Source organism: Typopeltis vanoorti, chromosome 23 (assembly GCF_054136105.1).
Source record: "Typopeltis vanoorti isolate ZY-2024b chromosome 23, IOZ_Tvanoo_1.0, whole genome shotgun sequence".
Lineage (NCBI taxonomy): Eukaryota > Metazoa > Arthropoda > Arachnida > Uropygi > Thelyphonidae > Typopeltis > Typopeltis vanoorti.
Genome location: NC_143571.1, coordinates 71,933,346 through 71,954,080, shown reverse-complemented (window position 1 = coordinate 71,954,080; position 20,735 = coordinate 71,933,346). Strand labels below are relative to the sequence as shown.

General features: G+C 36.5%; 1 long non-coding RNA gene across 1 annotated transcript; it reads right to left on the bottom strand.

Moving 5' to 3' along the window:
• Positions 1-213: 213 nt before the first annotated feature.
• LOC150093968 (uncharacterized) lies at positions 214-18,331 on the bottom strand. Its single transcript, XR_016550317.1, has 2 exons — positions 18,243-18,331; positions 214-1,560 (listed from the first exon to the last, which is right to left on the bottom strand). It is a non-coding gene; the product is annotated as an uncharacterized LOC150093968 (long non-coding RNA).
• Between the last annotated feature and the right edge of the window lie 2,404 nt (positions 18,332-20,735).

Sequence of the window (20,735 nt, the reverse complement as noted above, 5' to 3'; positions counted from 1 at the left end):
TTTCGTTGCTTTATCTTACTTTTTCATTAGGTGCTTTACTTAAGTTCATATAATATTTACATTTATATATTATTTTAATCATTTGCATTAAAATTAATTAGTTTCATATACTGTACTTACAAAAAAAAGAACGGGATAAGGAGAGAAGTGGGAAATGATTGGATTTAGGGATCGGAAAACAAAAAATAAATTAAAAAAAGTGCATTAAACTAGTAAAATACAAGTTATTTTATTATATAAGAAACATAATACAGATGAAAATATACAGTAGTATATTTTCATTTTTTTCCCCCTTCCATGTACAGTTCGAAAATTATCTAAAATACTTCAGCTTGAAATACCACAGCAACAATGGCATATTGAACTCATGAACTTGAGTTGTCTATAATTTACTATTGTATTCTATCAAAAGATCTCTGACCATTCGCTGTGTTAAGGCTTCACCTGCCTGATATTACTTCATCCGGGATCCTGACAACAGCTCATGCCATGGTCACGTTAGCAAAATAGTAGAATGATAGTCCGGAACAGGAATTTTAGTGGAAAGTTTCATCCCATGATTTTCTGAGCACCGAGAGATCTTTTCAAGTGATTCGTAAACTGTCCTTGAAGTTTCCGAGTAAATGCCTCTGTATGCTTTATGATTTAAATCTGCTAAAAAATCTCTACTTCATTCTATCAATTAAATTTGGTATCTGTCGTTCTCCATTTTGAACCTAATGTTTTTTTTTTTATTTCCTTTCTCTAAATATTTGTTTGTTCGTCCTCAGGGTACGAAGAGTGAAGTTATTTCTCTTAAAAAAAATAATATTCATAACTCCAATGGCTTTTTTTCATATTTATTTTTAAGCTTCCCAGAAGTTTAAAACGTAATTGCTGGCAATCATTACTGATTCACAGTTATTGTACATATGATTACTTTTTTACTCTTTGCTTATGCTAAAATAAAATATGAATAACAATACAGATCAACGACATCTTTTCAGTATTATAGTCAAAAGAAAGAAAAGATGGTGGTGGTGGACTTGATGGAGAACTTGGATGTGGCTACAGCCCAAGACAGGAGGTTGTGGAGGAGACTCACCACAAACAGCGACCCTACTTAAGTGGGAAAAGCTGAAGAAGTCAAAAGAAAGAAAAAATTACAATATACATATATCATAAAAGTATTTATTATAATAATTACATGAGTTCTTGGAAGTGCCACGTAATAATATTTTTTTAAACATTTTATTATGTCTCAGATAAATTACATAATAATAATAATATATGTCCGCGCGGTTAGCCCAGTGGTTTTATGCTTTGCAACCTTCCTAGGCTCGATTCCCATCGCCGACGTGAGGAGCTTAAGGATCTTCCTCATAGCCAAGCTTGGGCGTGGACAGCAAGGTTTTTTCCGCAAGTTTATCTGGGGGTTTTCATCCCGCAAGCAGGCAAACGGCCCCATGAACACACAGGAATACAGCCAAGAATACCTACAGGCATAGGGGTAACCATCCTTATCCTCGTACTTCGGTTACGAAATCCAAGCATGCTTGGAAGGTTGTGGGCCTCAAAGGCCTGTTAAAGACATTGGGATATATATATATATATATATATATATATATATATATATATATATATATATATTACACTGCAATTACAACATATACTTGCAAGCTAATGATATTTTTAAATAATTTTTTTAATTAAAACGTATGATTACATATTTAAATTACATGTGATACATACATTGCGTACATACATTTCATTACATGACACGTACATTACATAATTTTGATTACATATGGTTCCTACATTACTTTACATGCATTTGATTACATGTGATATATACATTGATTACATTTTTTAAAAAAATTCAATCTTTTTTTTATTAAAATTGCATATTTACAACAGGTTTAATTCTTTTTCTATTTTTGTAACAATGAAATTCATACAGATTTTTTCTTTCTTCTGTATAATGTATTATATTCTTTCTTTGGGAGGCATTTCTGTTTTCTTCCTCGAAGCTTTGCAGAGCTTATCTGAGGAAGATAACAGATGGCGGTGGTTTCATGGTTGTTTCTATACTGGTCCAAAGCCAGATGTTGATTTTACCGTCTGTTGGTACGTGCTTCTAAGACTTCGGCTATTACAGTTTAACTTTTTTTTTTTTTTGCAAGTAGGGTTGGATTTGGACATGGTGCATTTGTTTGTGTCCTTGTAGTGCCGTTTTTTGAGAGGGGTTTGTCATAGATTTTATTGGGGGGGGGGGGGGAAGAGAGAGAGAGAGAAACAGGAATTGCTCTAATTTTCATTCTAGCTATATTTATATAGCGCCTGTTTCAGCTCTCTGTATGTCCCTAGGTTTGTCGTTGAATGGCAGTTTGTTTATCATGTCAGGTACATAGAAGTTTCGGGTGGTTTTGCCATGGTGATTGTTGTACTGTTATGTAGTTTGTTGACTGTGGTCGTGTTATCCGATATGTTGTTCTGGTTAGTCTATAGGTTGGGCTGTAGTAATGTTTTAACATGACTATATAGTGGCATAAGTGTTTCACCTTAAATATTTTGTGTTGTGTCCATGCTGCCTGCATTAGTGTGGGTTGTTCCCAGAATATCAGTTTTACCATTTTATCTTCCAACCATTGTAACCTGTTAAGTCTGTAGCATAGAGGCAGCCTGCCTCACGGCGCAGCTGCCTCTATGCTACATAATAAGGGCACTCGTTCAGCCATATTGTGGCAGGCACCGTTGCTACGCTAGCTAACAATTCCTGTCAGTGTAGCAAGTGTGGAGAGAAGTTTTTCCAAGCTTAAACTGATTAAAAATTATTTGTGAACAGCAATGACCCAAGAAAGATTGGTTGGTCTCTATAGAGGCAGACATAGCTTATAATTTAAATTTAGAGAGCTTAAAACAGTTTTATTTGGGTGATATCCCTGTAGAGCAACCATTAAATTAATATTATGTAATTGTTTTGCATTAACGATCCTCTTGTAATAAAAACAAAACAGCAATTGGAGATTTTGGTCTTATAATCCATCAGGGACAATATTTAATTGTTTGCCTCAGGGCGTGATCTAATCTGGTGACGACCCTATTTGTATGTATACAGTTATGAAGTATGGAAAGTTCAATCGTCTATACTAAAACATGCGCATGCTTCAGATCTGTGAGCGATAATGATGATGTGTTAGTATACAGATTATATAGGATAAATATAAATTCAATTTTATAACTTTAAATGTTGTATGATTGTATCTGAAAATAAGTTAAACAGGAAAATTAAGCTCCCATGAAGAAAGTTCAAATATGCATGGTATATGTACACAGTGGTGCACCCAGAGGGGGGGCATGGCTCCCCCAAAGAAAAAGGAAAAAACACTAGAAAAATTTCCAAAAATCTTTTCCTAATTAAAATTCATTTTAAACTTGTTGTATCGTGTCTTCTATTTCTATACTACTTATGAATTAGTGATCATTGCAGATGCTCAGTCATAGGTCATATGCAATGCATGGTGTATATTGGTATCTTTAACATATATATATGGACTGAGGTTGTTCAATACCAGGCAATTACGGCAAGTTGGAATAAGCTTGAAGCACTTGTGTTCAGTGAATACCACACTTTTAAAGCCAAAAAGCAAAAAATATAGTATATATTCTTATCGGTTTAATATCTGATACAGGTCCCCACGATATTAAATTAATTTTCGGAAGGCGGCAAAGTAAAATTTGAGTACCTGGGATCCATTATTAATGTGAAGAATTGCTGTCCAGAAGATTAGGAATGGCTAAAACAAAAGTCAGAGACTTGTCTAAAATCTGGATCTATCTCAATGGGAACAAATTTGAGGATTTTGGATGAAGTTGTTTTTCCAGCAGCAACTTATGGATGCGAGACCTAAAGAATTCAGATAAGAAAAGAATAGCTGCTTTTAAAATCTGGTATTACAGAAGGGTGCTGAGGATATCGTATACTGAAATGTGTACAAATGAATGGGTGTAAGAAAAGATCAGTAGAACTTTAAGGCTCCTTAAGGATATTGACAGAAGAAAGTTAAAATATTTTGGACACATTGAAAGGATTCAAGGAGGACTTCTCAGAACAGTAATAGAAGGTAAAGTTTGTGGAAAAAGAGGAAGGGATAGACCTTCAGTGAGATGGATGGATGGCATGTGTGTGGAGTGACTGATCTACAGAGAGTTGAAGCCTTCACCTTTGCACCGAGTTGCCTTGGTGTTGCACTACCTCTAGGATCGATTCTCTACTGGAAAATATTATATATATACTTTACTACACATAAAATAAAAACAAGAAAGTAACAAAGTTAATATCAAACATGCATTTTATTCAGATTTTAAATATACCATAGAAAAGAAAGCTCAAAATATATAACAAAAACAGAAATTAGGAAATATTTAGTGCTACAGATGTATTTGTGGTACGGTAAACTGATTTCACGTCCCAGTTAAGGGTCATACCCTCAGTTTGAAAAACACTGGTCTACATCTACATTTATTATTATGTAACACCTCCAGGGAGCCCAAAGGCTCATCGTGGGGGGGCTCCTGCTCTACAGCTCTGTCTCCATCACTCCACCAATCGTAACTACCTTCATCTACACCAATGCAATCTACTGCCGACCAGCACCACTAGTATTTTTTGCAGCCTTTTGGTTGGAGAGCGGACACTCTAGCCAGTCGGCCAACCAGGCCAGAATGGTGTGCAAGTGGACAAAAATCAATAATAGACTATTTTATAGCAAATGAAGTCCTAAGACACTCTTTCCAAAGGCATTTGGTTGCTTCACAACCAAATGCCTTTGGAAGGAGTGTCTTAGGTTCGATTCCCGTTGACGATGTGAGGAACTCAAGGATCTTCCTCAGCCATAGCCAAGTTAGCCGGTGTTCGGTGTGGACAGCAGGGTTTTTTCCACCAGTTTATCTGGGGTTTTTCATCCTGCAAGCAGACACACCGGTTCCGTGAACACACACGAATTACAGCCAGGAATACTGACCCAGCCATAAGTCTGATTCGTCAGCCTATGCCAGTTCCTGAGCCTGGATAAAATTTGGGGGGACTTAGATGGTGCCGTGCATTCCCGTAATGATAAAGTAGCAATTTTAAATTACTTTAAAATAATTATAGCAAACTAATGAACATAAAATTATATGTTCGTTGATCAAATGTTGTAAAATTAAATAAATAAACAAAAACACATGATTTTTGAATTCCATAAAAATCAATGTAATAAAATTATTATCAGTGTCGCTGTGAATAGGTGTATGAATTCATGCTTATTAATTTGCATAACCTGGATAATAAGTAATTTTCTTAAATTTATTATCAGCAGTATCTTCTGATAAGCCTTGTTCAACTTTCTATAAAAATCTAACATTACTGAAAGTGAAAAGTTCGTGATTTTATGAATATCCTTCTTTCCTTCCGTGTCACGATCCTTTGTCTTATTTCTCGCAATGCTTTAGAGGTGACCTTGAAATTGATCACTTACGTGACCTTCAACCTTCCTGCAGGCACTGAGGATTAAAGAAACAGCTAACCTCAGGGGCTCACATTGGTGAGTATGTGCAAGGCAAACCCGAGATACCCGATTTCATACCTATAAACTGGTCTTCAACTTTTTCTTTCCTCTACTCTCTTACTTCTTACTCTGTCCCCAGTGCTATTAGAGACTATTTATTCAGAGACTATTTCTTCTCAAACTGCAGTTTCCACTATCTACTAAAAAAAGGCAAGCCTAGTTGCTTAAAGGTGACGGCTCCACCATTAGGATACCTATCATCATGCTAGTAACTTGTAACTACTAACTTGACACAGGGAAACACATGTTACTTTCAAGTCTCAACAAAATCCAAACCAGACAGAAAACGGGAAAAGACTGTAAATTGGAAAAAATTCAGAAACTTTGGAAAAAGAAAAATGTGATGAAATATTCTACATGGAACATTAGATGCATAGCACATAAAGAAGAAAAATTAGATAAAATTTTAAGAAAACATAGAAATTGTAGTTCTTACAGAAACAAAACAAAAAACAAAGATAAACTTAAAAGAACAAATAAACAACTGATTATCATATAATATATAGTGGAGTGGACAAATAAATATGTGCAAAAGTTAGTGTAATGATTTGGATCCATAAATCAATTAAAGCAAAAATAACTCATTTTTCATACTGGAATGAAAGAATATTAAAAATGCGATTAAAATTAAATAAAGCCAATTTAATAGTTGTTGGAGTGTATGTCTGCAAAAGTGCAAGATAGCATTGAATTTCCTTTGTACTGAAATCTCTGCTCGATCTACGTTGTTTCATCTTTATCCTGCACTTATACGTTTAAAGCTGGATTATGAGTCTAAGTCTATGGTTCTGGAATCTAGAAAAACCTGCAATGGTTGGATCCCATCCACCATCAGGGTATACAGATAGCTACTGGTGTCTTTTCCACATCACCCACTCAGTCTTTATGTTGAAGCAAATGAACTGGCTCTGTCACTTAGATGAAAACAGTTGTCTCTTAATTATGCCCTAAAGATGAAATCTGTCCCAGATCATTCTACATGGACTAGTCTCTTTTCTCTGCATTAGGAAGCTCAATATCACATGTTTCAGACTTTCATACATCCTTTTGGTATGCATGTTATACATTGCCTACACCAAACATAACAGCATTCTTCTGTGGTATGTTTGCACTCCATTCTGAAACCTCTCACTTTGTCAGCTACAGAAGTCTGATACTCCATCTGTCTACCTGCAATTGTTTAATGCACACAAAACAGCCCATTCTGATTTCTTGTCCATCTAGACTGAAGGCTTAAGAACTGATACCTATGCTGCTGCTGTGTTTCCTGACATTACCATCTCCAACCAGATCCCACCTGATTGCAGTAATCATATAGCAGAGTTGCATGCCATTCAGCTTGCACTTGTGCATATAAAAGAAAATCACTACCAAAAGTGTGTAATTTATACAGATTCATTGAATTCTTTAGAGAATATCCCCTCTCCTATGTATAATCCACATCCAGTGCTCTATGAGGTGTTACACCTGTTGTACAAAATGAAAACCCTCAATTTTGATGTTCGGTTGTGCTCAATTCCCAGCCACATTGGAATTAAGGGAAATGAGACTGCAGCTGTTAGATCAGCTCATCCTTTCTCCACATATTGTTTGACAGTACCATATACAGACTACAGACAGTTTATAAGATCAAAGCTAATTGCTCAACTGCAGTCATGTCAGGAAGCAGTGACAAACAAATATGAAATTAAGCACTAATGAAATTTTTAATTATCCAGCAAAGCCATATACACTCAGGCAGATGCTTTAAGACTCATACAGATTGCATGATGTTTTTAACTTTCTACAAAAAATTAATTTGTACAAACACATTTGACTGTAATTTTGTATATATGTAGATACCGCATACCTACATATTATTTACTAGTTTATTTTTGACTATTTATATACTGCTGTAGCTTTTGACCTTGTGTATTGGTGTAACCTTGCTGTAATTTTGTTTATATGTAGATACTACATTATTATTATTATTATTATACATGCACCTCCATGGTGTCTGAAGACTCATCGTGGAAGACCCAATCTATCATACCTATCCTTGAACCCATTAACAGAAAAAGCACTCACAACTGACTCTGGCAACCCATTCCACTCATTCATCACTCTCCAAGCAAAAAATCTAGCCCTCACAGCCCCACACCTTTATTCAACTACCACGGATGACCCTTGTTTGCCCCTCTTTAGATAAGTACTGAAACATTTTCTCTGCATCAATCCTATAAAGCTTTGGAATCAGGGTAGAATATTGTAGGATAGACAATATTCTACCCTGGATGAATAATAATAGAGCATAAAAAGGAAACACAGAACAGGAGACAACTGTGGAGCCCAAACCTCTTAGGTGTCTGGAGAGACATTTTTAAATTCAGCTATGCATGCATGCATTTGAGGAAAAGTAGAAAGCCAAAAGACTGGCTTTTTCTGTGGGTGATGATGCAACATCATCTGGGTGCAGTGTCAGACAACATATGTGTTATGGCCAATTGCTTTCAGCAAGATGTTAAAAAATGACTGCTTTTTTTTTTTTTTTAATAATTTGGCTTCCACCCATGAAAGGTTTATTTGTAAACCTACAGTACATTCATACTGTGGACAAGTACAGGCTATTTTTTAATTTTTATTAATTTTATATATATTTTTTCATTTATTTTCACATAGTCTGGAAATCCTGCTCTAGCAACCAAATATGGAACTTTTTCAGGCCTCCAATAAGTGGGTGGTAGTCTCACACCAGGAGATGAAATTCATCACTCACCTAATTTGGACATGATGTAACTTTCCACTTTTGGCTCTTTCAAAATCAGTTTGCGATGGGTTGATGATTTTCTTGCAACTGTTTCAGATGTTGGTAAGCACTAAGGGAAGATTGAGTTCTTGATGTTAGCTAGTTGTGCTGTGCATGAATCTTCATTTGTATAGCCTTGGCACACCTTTTGGAGAACCAAAGCTTAGTTAGGGAACAGGAATTTAGTGGGGAATGGAGAATATAGGTTTCCATGCAAGTGAGGTAATCCTCACTTGCATGGAAAGTGATGCATTCAGTGCAGTCAGAAGGCTGAAAGCAAGAATCCAACCAAGAGAATGAGGCATAGCAGTCAATGATGGTAATCCGAATTGAGCATTTTTATAATGTTAGACAACTTTTGGTTGGCAACACCTGTGTGAGTGTCACTTGGCATGAAAAGCATGCAGCTAGGTAGTCTGAATTACTTAAAGGACATAAAATCTTCACATTGTACTTGGAAGGGTCATTACTGAGGAAGAGAAGCAGGATGTTTGGAGATGGAATGGGGTTATCTGGTATTCTGTTAGGCATTTGGTAAGATCACTGGTAATAGCAAATGTCTCAACCTCTACCTACTTTGTGCAGCTGGAGACAGAAAGCCACTTGATATTGCGAATGTTGAAATCTCCAAGGAAGATAACCTCACAGCTAGTAAAGTTGGACTGAAGGAAATTGATATTTAAGGAGAGGAAGTTGAAAAGTTCAGAATGGTTGGTGGCATTAGGAGAGCCCATATAGCCTTGGTGTAAGCCAATAAATTTTTTTTTTGTATGGACAATTGTTAGCTGATACTTACTTGCCTATAGTAAAAAATCCTACAGCATCAATTAAAAACAAAACTTGAGGTCTTCTAGAAAGGATTATAAGTTGGCCAACTGAAACAGTGTCCAGACTAAAAAAATTTTTTTATCGCCATACACCAAAGACTATATAGACTACCTAAGGTTCATAAACCTGGAGCCCCATTGCCCCATCTATAAACTAGCAAAACACTTGGCATTCAAACTTGATAAACATGTCAGCAAGAAATTGTCTTACATAAAATACTCCATGCTTGTAAGATACTAGAGAAAATGGTTAATGGAAGACTTCTCTGGTATTTAACTAAAAAAAAACTAAAAATATTTAAAGATTTAGTAATATGCTAGCTTTTTACAATAAAGTTACAAGAGCAGTAGATGAGGGAAAGGCATATACAGGCAGCCCTCGGTTCATGCCAGTTGCCTGCATGTGCTTTTTTTACTGTAGTGTGGTTGACTGAGAAATGACGTTTGCAGGCACTCTAGTGTTTGAGTGTTTACCGAGCTACTACAATGTATATGTATCAAACCTAGTTTTAATGTTGAATCTACCTAATTGTTCTATTTAATTTTTTTTACGTACATACATATTTAAATTGATAAAGTATGTAATTACATACCATGTCCGATAATAGAAGTGCAGAAAAATTAACAGAACTTGGTGTTAAGAAGGCGTGGAAATCAATCACACTTGAAAAGAAGATGGAGGTGATTCGAAGATGGGCAGACACGTGCCAATGTTTGTAGAAGTATGAACTTGCCTCCATCGACTGTTACTACAATTATGAAAAATGCAGATAGAATAAAACAGTCTGTGCAACAATCTATGGCAGTACTAAATGCAAAACATGTTAAGTTATAGCAGGGGTAAACTTCATGAAAAAATGGAAAAATTATTATCATTATGGGTGGACGACTTGAATCAGAAAAGCATTCCTCTGTCGCAGGCCGTTAAAACTGAGAACGCAAAAACAACTTTTGAGGATCTTAAAAAGACAGATGGAGGCATAGAAACATTTTTAGGAAGCAAAGGTTGGTTCATGAGATTTAAGTCTCGAAGTAAGTGCCATAGTGTCAAATTATGTGGTGAGGTGGCAAGATGTTGCGGCAGCAGCTGCTTTCCCTAAAGAATTTCAAGACTGTGTAGAACAAGGAAGTTATCCTCCTGATCTCATTTTTAATGTTGATGAGACTGGGCTCTACTGGTAAAAATTGCCATCATGGGAAGGGTTATTAATAATAATGCAGATATGGTAGTCATGCAAGAGGATCTGAATAAGCTAGACAGATGGACAAATGAATGGGGATTTCAGCTTAATGCAGCAAAATGTAAGGTCTTGAGGTTTGGGACACATCGAGGATGTTACATACTCTCTTGGAGGAGATATACTGGAGGAAGTAGGGGAGACAGGAGACCTGGGGTTGCTGATTGATAGAAACCTGAAATTCAGGAGACATATTGCAAAGCTGGTGATGGTAACACAGAGGATTGCTGCAATAATGAGAAGGATGATGACCTGCAGAGATAAAAGAGTTATCATTCTGTTGTATAAGATCCTGATCAGACCACATTTAAAGACTATTGTTCACAGATTTGGTCCCTAGGATTTGAAAGGGATAAATTAACTGTGGAAAGGATACAGAGGCAGATAACAAAGACAGGTTCAGGACTGTACAATATTAGTTATGAGGATCGGCTGAGGGAATGTAGACTGCATTGTTTGATGGATAGAAGGAGAGGTGATATGATTGAGACTTTTAAACTGTTGAGAGGTGGTCACAGGGTTGACACTGGGAGTTCTTTTGCTTTGTTGAACAGCAGGAAGGAGTGATGACAAGGAGCCATCCCTGGAAGTTACGAAAGGAAACTGTGCAAGAGGGTGAGGAGTGGTTTCTTTGCATGGAGGGTGGTTGAACCGTGGAATGCATTGCCTGATAGAGTGGTGAGAGCAAGAACGGTCAATGAGTTTAAGGTGTGGAATGATAGACTGTGTTTCCTAGGAGGGACCTCCCACGATGAGTCTTGATAGACTTAGGTTTCCAAGGAAGGACCTCCTGCGATGAGTCTTTTGACTCCTTGTAGGCCTAAATAATAATAATTTTGAAAGCAACACTCTTCTTTCCAATACACAATGTGGTTTCCATAGACATCGTTCAACTTTAGATCATTTGGTTCGTTTAGAAACTTGTATAATGGTGCATATTCTGAAGCAAGAACATCTGGTTTGTTTTCTTTAACATGAAAAAAGCTCATGACACAACCTGGAGATATGGCATATTAAAGGATCTCTATAACCTAACATTTGCAAATTCTTTAAGCATTATCTTAAATCAGAGTATTTTAGCTGGAAGAGCTTTAATTTGGCACCTCTCAAGCCCAAAGTATGGTTAAAGTATATAGATGAAGTCTTTGCCATTTAGCCTCATGGCTCACAGGTCTAAATTTTTAGATTTCCTCAATCATATCCATCCTTGCATTAGTTTCACTGTGGAAGAAGTAAAAGAAGGAACTCTTGCCTTGGTTACTCTAGTTACAAGGCAAGTGAATGGGGTCTCTCATGTTTCATTTACTATAAGCTTTCTACTCTCTCTCTCACACACACACACAGGTAGACACCTACATACCACTTAACACCACCATCTGGCCCAGAAACTTAGAATTTTCAAACCTTGAGCCTGCAGGACAGAGTGAATTTCATCCTCAAGACCAGCATTGCATCTGGAACAACAGGCTCTATTCACATCATTCAGACAAAATGGATACAACAAAAAACCTCACCAAATTCCTTTAAAAGAACAACAAATCCCCCCCCCCAAAAAAAATCAGGCGATATATACTGAGCTTCCTCCTGAACATGACACAGAATCAGAACTTATGTGAACTTCTAAACAAAATTTCCACCTGCCTAAGATAAATGAAGGATTGCTTACACCCTCTCCTTTCCAGTGTGGAACTCAATATTTCAGACAGACAGGATAAAATACCTTGGTTAGAAAAAAATAAAAAATACATCTGAAATGGGGAGTCAAAAAGCAAACTATCACAACGTCTTAGAGAAAGACCACTTCATAAGTGAGAAAAAAGCCAGGCTACTTTACAAATCCCAGTTTAAATTAGAGGGACTCTTCTTGAAAGTGGTCACTTTCATTGCTGCTAACAGAACCCAGTTAGCAGCATATTTTTTTTTTTTTTTTTTTTTTTTTTTTTTTTTTTTTTTTTTTAGCAGCAATGGAACAGACAGTATGATTTTAAATAGATTTTGGCACACTGCCCTATCCTCCCATCAGCATTAACAATAAAGAGCACCACTACATGCCTGCCCTTGTTATCCAGGTCATTTTAGTTTGTGTTTCCACTGCCTGCATAGTGTTAAATTGCCTCTGATAATGCTATCTTAAGCCAGTGAAACATCAGCTGTAAATAATTAATTTTAGATAGTAAATTATTTATTTACATTCCAATGTCTACATAGTTTTCTATTCCAGAAATTTTGACATGAATACTGTATGTGAAGGTTAATTGATATATTTCTTGAACCTCTGCTGAAGATTGCAATTTATGGAGAACACAGAATGAAAGATGCTGTTTCAAAGATAAAAGGTAGATGGAATGAAAGAAGATAAAACATTGATTCAGCATTCTTTAAGCAGGATAGTAAATTCATGTTAACCAGAAACTTCTTATGTTTTAATAGTCTTGGAAGAGAGTGGAGGAATAATGGTGACTTGAGTAAATATTGTCATTGAAACATCTATAGAAGAGACACTACGTTTAAACCAGATTTTTATGAGAAAGAGTAAGTGGAGTGAATCTATGATAGAGCTGTGACCAGTTAAACTGATTGCCCTCTTCTGGGGAATCCAGTTAATTTATTAATTAATTGATAGCAATGATTGTCACAAGATTATCTTCATTCTCACTGAAGAAAAACATAGAGATTAGAGTTTAAGGCATTGATTATTAAGATTTTGAAGCTTTGAATGACGTATATTATAAAGTTTGTCAAATGAAGAAGAGGACATGGAGTGTATATATTATTATCATCAAAGCTATGGAAAGAATTTGAGGTCAGTGAGGAGAAGATCATTTATGTGCAGGAGGAAGAAAATGGAGTAAAAGTACAGAGCCTTGGGATAGTCTGATAGTTAGGAAAGCTGTGAAGATTAAGTATTTACCTTGACATGTAGTGAATGACTAGAGAGGAGAACAGTGACCCATTTGCAAAAGGTAGAAAGCAGACCATAAATTGATAGTTTGGTGAGCAAGCCTCAGTGTCAGACTTTGTAAGATTCCCTACAAATGTCAAGAGTAACCACGTGTTTTACCAAACTTTTCCTTGGCTCGTGTCCAAGGGTGGGTTGCAAACTGAAGTTAATCTGCTGTGAGTTGAGTGTAGTAGACACCATACTTCTTGGTGAAGAAGTTAGATATTGACAACATTCTCTATGATTTTGAGAGAACAGTAGGTTGGTGAGTGGTTAATTGTATTTGTGACTATCTGTAGGTGAAAGATGAATTTCATTGCCCCACTTATCGGACTGAAATGGTTTGGAAAAGTTCCTTATTAGGCATCTAGAGCAGGATTTCTGGATTAAGAAAAAAATACAAAACATAGAAAAAAAACTCATTACTCCACACTATATATACAACCTGAAGTGCAATTGGATGATAACATGTTGGCTAATTTTAACCCCCCCCATCCACACACACAGCATGAAAACAAGCTGTGTGTAGGCTTGTTTTCATGCTTTAGGATATATGCCATTTGAGCCTCCATATGTTAGTTGGTATAAATAAGCCCTTTAGTTGGAAATACCTTGGTTTGAATCTTCTCTAAGATGGGAGGAATCTTTATCAGGTGTTTTCAATCAAATGGTGAGCTAGCCGGTTTCATACAGAGGTAGAGGGTTTTTCCCTCTCAGAAACTTTGATTTTTATTTTTCGTCCCTCAGAATAGGCAAGCTGGCCCTATAAACACAAAGACCTATAGGCATAAGTACATGCCCTTAGGGGATGTGGCAGAAGAGTAATGTGCTGGCTGCATTAATTCATCGTGAATCCCTAATCAGGGGACACTACCCATCCTAAGGAACATATGAGTGGGAGAGAGAGAGAGAGAACAGGTTAGACACATTAACCAAAATAACTTTGATAAAATAAAATTAACACAAATATTTTGTAACAAAACTAAAACTGCATCATTATTAAACAAATAATTCAGAAAGAGAGAGAGAATATACAAAACAAATACAGCAACTGCTGTATGATAGAAAGATCAAATATACATCATTTCTAGTATTTACATAGAATGAGAAACTTTTTGGGGGATAGGGGTAAAGAGAGAGAATCATTCCGATTCAAATTAGGCTGATATAACAGGGCTTCAGAACATTCTCTGAAGAGCCATTCATATTTAAAACTGCTTCTATGGAAAGGGCAATCGTTGTTCCATGCTGTGTTCGGTTCCAATTTCACATTGTGCAAGACTCGACTTTTGAGGTTTAAGTTATTCAGTGTAATACTGATGTTCGCTAATTCATTTTTTTTTTCACAGAATGGCCTGCCTGGTCAAAGTATGTCAGATTACATTCACACAGAATTTTGTAAACACCAGTCAGAGACAAAGGTGACATGTCATTTATAGTTGATAAGCGATTAGAAATTATGTTGATTGGAAAATTATTATTCAGGATCTCAATGGACTCGCAAGACTCATCATGAAGGCCCATCTTAGACAACATAAAGGCATATTAATTTTTAAACCCATGTCATCTGGGCATTCTCTCTCCAGCAATGGATTCCATGGTCCTCCCCCCCAACCCCCCATTATGCTAAAAGTCATTTCTCACCCTCTCACTCATCATTTCCTTTCGCAACTTCCAGGGATGGCTCCTTGTCCATTTTCGACTATGTGAAAAATCTCCCTAGTGTCAGTTCTGTACATACCTCTCAACAGTTTAAATGCCTCAATTATATAATCTTCTCTCTACCAAACTCTGTAGTCTATATGCCCTCAGTTTATCCATATAGCTAACATTGTACTATCTTGATATCTTTTTAGTTATTCTCCTCTGTATCCACTCCTAGGTTAATTTATCATCTTCAAATGTGACCAGATTTGGACACTAATAGTCCACATGTGGTCTGATGGAACCACCATCAGACCACATATGGACTATTAATTACATAATGGAACCACCACTCTTATCTCTTCTGGTCAAAGTCCTTAGCATTGCAGCAATCCTCTGAGATGCCTCAATATATGCTCTGAATATGTTCCCTAAATTTCAAATTTTTATCAACTATCACTCCAAGAACTTGCCTCTTCGTTCACTTCTTCTAGTATAGTTAAATCAACAGAATGCACAGCCTCTCATCAGGATCCCAAATTTCAACTAGATGGAAGACCTTACATTTAGCTGCATTAGACAAACATCCTTAAGTATTTGTCTCATCTGTCCAGTTTATTCATCTTCCTGAAAATATGTTGGCATGAAAGGAAACTTCAAGGTTTTCTGTCTATTGGTTTAGAAATTCCAGAAATGCATAGAATTGGAATCATGTGTTCTATTTAAGTATCCTTCAATATCCTGCTGCCAATCATATTATAAATATTTCAAGATCTATGAATGATAAAAAAGAATGCAAAACTTATTAAAAGGAATAACTTAAATCATTTTTCCCATCAGAATCAGAATTTTCAAGATCTTTTTCTTCTGAAGACAATGATTTAGTGTTGAAAGACAAAAGAGGAGAAGACTCCAGGTTTAATGGCATTCATATGGAATTTCTCCTGAACTTGGGAACAAATGTTAAAACGTGACGTCCATGATTCTTTTCTGATATTCTGAAAACTGGAATCCAATTTAAGATGGCAAAAATCATTGCTCTATTAAAACCTGGTAAACTGAAGGATCAACCCCTAAGCCATAGTGCTATTTAAACTGCACACACAAACTTCTAGAAAGGTTTATTTTCAATAGAATTAACCATATTGTCTTCATGGATCAAATACCTATGGAACAGGCAGGTTTTAGGCTCATTCATAGTTGCTATGATCAGGTCTTATGTTTATGTTTGACATCATTTATAGCAGCATGCTTTAAAAAAATAAACCAAAAAAACTGCTGAAAACAGCTGCAGTTTTCATTGCTCTCATAGCAGCTTATGACACCATTTAGATAGAGGGAGGGTCTAATGTATACACTTATTAAAGCTATCTCTTGCTTAAATACAATCCCTAGCAAACAAACAATATGTTAAGCAACATATATTTTTAAGTGACTCTAGTAAACAGAAAAAAACTAAAAAATGGTCTACTCCAGGGATGAATGTTAGCATTCTCCTTTATTTTGTACATTTCAGACCTTCCTGATACACAATCCAGAAAATTCTGTTATGCAGATGATATTGCTCTTGCCACTAGACACAATTCCTTTAAAAATATGGAAGAAACTCTATTGTCCAACCTACAGACTCTAGGGGATTCCTTTAAGAAATGGAGACTATGCCCAAAATGCAAATACTTGTAAAAACTAAAGTGTCCTGCTTCAACCTGAACAGTTGGTTAGCCAATACAGAACTTCAGGTCTTCCTTAAATGGTACTACATTATTATATAACAAATTTTTTAAACTGTTGAGAGGTGGTTACAGGGTTGACACTGGGGAGTTCTTTCGCTTGGTTGAACAGCAGGAAGGAGTGATGACAAGAGCCATCCCTGGAAGTTACGAAAGGAAACTGTGAGCAAGAGGGTGAGGAGTGGTTTCTTTGCGTGGAGAGTGGTTGACCGTGTGGAATGCATTGCCTGATGGAGTGGTGAGAGTGAGAATGGTCAATGAGTTTAAGGAGTAGTATGATAGACTTTGTGTTTCTTAGGGGGGACCTCCCCTTGATGAGTCTTGACAGACTTTATGTTCTTAGGAAGGACCTCCCACGATGAGTCTTTTGACTCCATGGAGGCCTGAATAATAATAATAATAATAATAATCTCCCAAGGATTTAGGCATCACACTGGATCATATGCTATCATATAGGAAACATATGGAGAATACTGTGGCTAAAAGGGCAGAAGGTGCTACCATGTAGCAATTTTGGTGTGGAAAGTTCTTTTTGAAAGTATTTAGCAATAATTAGCTTATTATTTTTGCATTATTATATTTATGAGTGAGTGTTTAACTGTAAGGGTTATCTCTCATTATACAAGGTTCATACAAATGTATGCACCTTGTAGAATGAGAGATTTATGGAAGAACAAAACTGGAGAGCAGGTTTGTCGTGTTGAGAGTGAATGCCAGAAGTGTGAAGAGAGTAAGAATGATAGCAGTGAGTTGAAAGATGAAATGCATGAAAATGTAATATCCAGGTTGATGTTGTAAGTTTGCACTAGTACAAATGATTCAGCAGGTGACAGGTATGGTATGCAAGAAGATATGAAAGAGTTGCTATTTTGTGTAAAAGTTGCGAGTCTGCTGTCATGGTATGATAAAAAGGAAGGCTAAGATAGAGAGCTATGATTGCAAATGAGTCAGTGCGCAGAATATACAGGAGGAATGGTATGGAGTTTGTGGATATCTGGAATGAGTTTGATGAAAGAATTTATATAAGATGAATGGCTTGCATTTGAGTCAGGAGTCTTGATTCAAACTTTTCTGTAACTCTGCACTTTTAAATTCTCAGAAGTGCAGAGTTACAGAAACTAGAATATTAAGGGAGAATATTAAGCTAGAGATTGATAAATGGGAGAGTAATCACATGATGCTAAGTGTAGCACCCCAAGTTCTTAACTTTAGTGGGCTAAGCAACACAAAGTGTAAAGGAAGTTTCCTTTAGGCCAACTCAAAAAAATTGGCGCACATTAATTATTTTTTCAAGAAATCCATTTCCAAAATTCTGCCGTCCCTGCGACGATAGCTTTTAGCGGTTCCCGTATCTCGTACGCGCTCGAAACCTTCAAACTTACCTGATAAAAATATGCTTAAAAGTACATTTATCCGTTTCTTCTCTGACATAGCTACAGCTGGAATCAAACTACGTAGTAAATATATATATGTTAATATCATAACGTACGTAATAAGTCCCACTTTCTCTGATACTCCTCCTTGAGCTACAATCGCCGAATAACTTCGTGCTAATACTCCACAACCACTCTTCTGTCGCCTTAACTTAGAGCAAAGAGACGAGCTCTCGCCCAGACTTATCACACACACGATGTGTACCTCCGCGTCAATAACTAGTTGCTTTACTCTCATAACAATATTGCGTTATATTACAGACTGAGCAGCAAATAGTAAATATTTGTTAATTGTGTACGTGTATAAATATTAAATTAATCTTTATTTTTACTAATAAAGTATTAAAATTAGATATAACGTTTAAAAAAGGGGCGGAAGCAGACAACTACCTGCTGATGCTTACCTGAAATATGTATGCACTTGTAGCTAGCGCGAAGATTAGTGTGAGATTGGCATTTTCGGATACTTTCAAAATATCAATTTAAACATTCTAACAAATTAATAACCCATAGAGAATAATCAGGCCCAGTTGTAAAATACTCTTATCTATTTTCGTTCAATCTTCAAAAATAATGTAAAGAATATTTGAATAAATCTCTTAACTTTATATTACTATTTTATATTATTTTGAAAATTTATATAACTTTGAAAATTTGTATAAGCAGGACTACTCGATAGGTAACATTATACTGTAAAGCAGTTTTCATTTGTTTTTCATTTCCTGTTCGTTTTATTCACTTTATTCAAAAAAAAAAAACTTTTTTAGAAAGGCGCCGAACATTAATTGCACACACAAGAAAAACACTATGCGCCAGACCTGAAATAACTGTTTATAAATATGATATGTTAGCATAATAAAAAATAAAATAAAGATTAAGTACAATATCAAGTGTCAAGTACAATACAAAATAAAGTAAAAGAAAAAATGTGTATGGCAGAATGATTTTAAAGAATGCCGATGGTAGGGAGGTAACCGAATCAGTTGATATCGTGGAATTACTGAGCGAGCACTTTGCAAGAGTATTATTATTATATTATTATTATTCGTGACACCTCCAAGGAGTCCGAACACTAATCGCGGAAGTATATCATCCAGGTGGTGACATTGTAGGAATGAAAGAACCAACAGCTTATACGGGAATTGTGGTGAATGAAGTGGAGGTGAATAGTCTATTGCAAAACCTCAATGTCAATACATCTGTGGGATTGGATAGTATACCAGCTCGTGTCGTATGTGAAGCGGCTGAAGAATTGTGAGTGCCCTTGGCCATTTTGTTTCATTTGAGTAGCGGGTCTGGGTTAGTCCCAAGGGGGTGGAAAGAGGGGAAAATAGTTCCACTGCATAAAGGAGGTTCCAAGACTGCTGTTGTAAATTACCAACCGATCAGCATATCAGGAATCGTTGCCAAAGTCTTGGAGAAAGTAGTCAAGGGAAAAATACAGGAATGGATTGATGAAAATGAGATACTGTACGGGGGACAGCATGGCTTTGTGAAGGGTAGATCATGCCTCAGTAACTTGCTCAAGTTTTATAACACAGTGATGGCTGAACTGGATAAGGGTAATGGGTTTACAGTGATACTGCTGGACCTGGCTAAGGCATTTGACAGGATACCACATGGAATTCTAATCCATAAACTACAACATATGGGAATGGAAATAAGGTTGGTGAGATGGATAGGTGGGTGGTTGATGGAGAGATATCAGAGAGTAGTTTATTCAGGAGTAGAGTCCAAAAGACTGCCTGTGACTAGTGATGTGTCACAGGGTTCTGTTCTTGGACCACTACTGTTTAATTTGTTCATTAATGATATAGGAAAGGATCTGAGAGAACCTGTTCTTTTGTTTGCTGATGATGCAAAGTTGGGTACAGCAATAGTGAATGCACAGGATGTCAAAATTTTGCAGGATGATTTGGATAATTTTGAGGACTAGGCTAAGGAGAATGGATGTAAATTTAATGTAGCAAAATGTAAGGTTATGCATTTTGGGGCGAAAAGATTAGCAGCAGTATATCACATTGGTGGAACTGTACTCCAGGAGATTGACGAGGCCAGGGATTTGGGTGTGTTGGTGGATAGGGAGTTGAAGTTTAGGGAGCACATCGCAAAAGTGGCTAAATCAGCTCATCAAATCACTTGGTTGATGAAAAATACTTTAACGAGCAGAGATAAACAGGTTATTGTTCCTCTATATCGAGCCTTGATAAGACCCCTTCTAGACTACTGTACCCAGATTTGGGCGCCTGGGTTTCTTCTTGATGGGGAGGAGGTGGAGAGGATTCACAGGCGAGTGACCAAGATGATAGCAGGTCTATGGAATGAACCTTATGAGAATAGGTTGAGGATTTGTGGGTTGCAGAAACTGGTTGATAGGCAGAAAAGGGGTGATATGAATGAGACATTCAAACTACTGAAGGGTTTCTATAAGATTAACTCAGAAGATATTTTTGAGAATAGGACTGGTGGTGGGAGGACTAGGAGTCATCCATGGAAGCTGGGCAAGAGTGGGTGTTAGCAAGGGTGTTAGAGCTAGGTTTTTTACTTGG